The sequence below is a fragment of the Schistocerca cancellata genome, unplaced genomic scaffold, assembly GCF_023864275.1.
Source record: "Schistocerca cancellata isolate TAMUIC-IGC-003103 unplaced genomic scaffold, iqSchCanc2.1 HiC_scaffold_41, whole genome shotgun sequence".
NCBI classification, from domain to species: Eukaryota; Metazoa; Arthropoda; class Insecta; order Orthoptera; family Acrididae; genus Schistocerca; species Schistocerca cancellata.
Genome location: NW_026046105.1, coordinates 22,501 through 25,000, shown reverse-complemented (window position 1 = coordinate 25,000; position 2,500 = coordinate 22,501).

The window sequence follows — 2,500 nt, the reverse complement described above, 5'->3', positions numbered from 1 at the left end:
AACCACATGCAATAGCTCCATCTACGCGAATCGGACGACACTACGTCCACCATGTCGAGCGCACCACAAACAAAAATACCGCCACCTGCAGGTCCCCCGCAACATGACCTGCTGCACCGATGATACCGCCATCTATGAGACGCCACGCCGACTACGACATCGCTAGGTCCCACAGTGCCCATTTTCCGACGCCACCCACAAACCCTGCATCATCTGCCCACCACAGGAGCCCCAACGCCTGTGCCTGCGTCGCACGAAGTCGTCGACCGACAATCGCTCCACCCGCACCCGCACGTGCCCCACCCCAACCGCCCAAATCGCAACTCCAGCGGATGAACGGCGGACTCTTCCCGCACTCGTAACGTGCAATCCGCCCCTATATCTTGCGTTTCATGAAGAGTTATATCGAATATGCCATATTCCCGCTGTCCCTATACATGCTGTAAGTAGCTCGCTTGCTACAGCAGCAGCAGCAGCAGCACCACCTCCGCGCGCTTCCCTGGGGGCACTGAACCGCAGGATGCGAGACCCCACGCCCAGTGGCAAACAGGGCTCCTCTCAGAATATAGGCGGTCCCTACCCCTCACAACGATGACGGTGGGAGGGCCGTTTTACGAGACCATTTCCTGCGGTGCCAACGCTGTCGTAGAGCCGATACTCCATCTTTGGTACAAGGCAATCATTCCGCTGTAAATCAGTACGTCACTCGTAGTTCAGTCACCTCACAGCACTGCTCAGTAAACTATGCAGGCCCACATAGATAGATTATGATAGATTATATACGCAAATGCCCCTATACATGCTGAACGTCCGTACACACAAAATGAACCACACGTCAGCCACACACTCTATCACACACTACTCTCTGCCTGTAACAGACACAGATACAACTACTAAGCACCAGCATGGACCAACGTCCGGTGCATCCTATCCGCCACAGTACACCAACTACGCTATGATAACCAGACCGGGAGGTCCAATCATAAAACAGAATACCCCACTCGTCCGACAACCACAATTGCTCAGAGAAGCCACCAACACCCACACATGTCCTACACAGGGGTGCACCCATCACCACCACACTGCCTCGTCTTACAGCACAAACACACTGGCAGGAATGAAACACACAGGTCTGCCGCAACCACAGACACGGCTCGCCCCCTCTCACTGGCGAAAAGCGCATCCCGACGTGACATAACTCCTTTGACACACTGACGCTGCCTCGGGCATCCACGTCCTACGGTCGATATCAACGAACCTCCCCCCCCCCCCTCCCCCCCACAACACGCCATCCCATACCACATTGTGTACCGTACCCAAACCTAACGTGTACTGTACTACAACGCAATGTGTACCATAACACAACCCAGTTTGTACCTTAACCTAACCTATGTCACCTTAACCTAACCTATGTCACCTTAACCTAACCTATGTCACCTTAACCTAACCTATGTCACCTTAACCTAACCTATGTCACCTTAACCTAACCTATGTCACCTTAACCTAACCTATGTCACCTTAACCTAACCTATGTCACCTTAACCTAACCCATCTTGCACCTTAACCTAACCCATCTTGCACCTTAACCTAACCCATCTTGCACCTTAACCTAACCCATCTTGCACCTTAACCTAACCCATCTTGCACCTTAACCTAACCCATCTTGCACCTTAACCTAACCTATGTTGCACCTTAACCTAACCTGTGTTGCACCTTAACCTACCTCAATTTGCACCGCAATGTAACGCAATTTGCACCGCAATGTAACGCAATTTGCACCGCAATGTAACGCAATTTGCACCGCAATGTAACGCAATTTGCACCGCAATGTAACGCAATTTGCACCGCAATGTAACGCAATTTGCACCGCAATGTAACGCAATTTGCACCGCAATGTAACGCAATTTGCACCGCAATGTAACGCAATTTGCACCGCAATGTAACTCAATTTGCACCGCAATGTAACTCAATTTGCACCGCAATGTAACTCAATTTGCACCGCAATGTAACTCAATTTGCACCGCAATGTAACTCAATTTGCACCGCAATGTAACTCAATTTGCACCGCAATGTAATGCAATTTGCACCGCAATGTAATGCAATTTGCACCGCAATGTAATGCAATTTGTACCGCAATCTACCCCCACATTGTGCCTTAACCTAACCCACATTGTGCCTTAACCTAACCCACATTGTGCCTTAACCTAACCCACGTTGTGCCTTAACCTAACCCACGTTGTGCCTTAACCTAACCCACGTTGTGCCTTAACCTAACCCACGTTGTGCCTTAACCTAACCCACGTTGTGCCTTAACCTAACCCAAGTTGTGCCTTAACCTAACCCAAGTTGTGCCTTAACCTAACCCAAGTTGTGCCTTAACCTAACCCAAGTTGTGCCTTAACCTAACCCAAGTTGTGCCTTAACCTAACCCAAGTTGTGCCTTAACCTAACCCAAGTTGTGCCTTAACCTAACCCAAGTTGTGCCTTAACCTAACCCAAG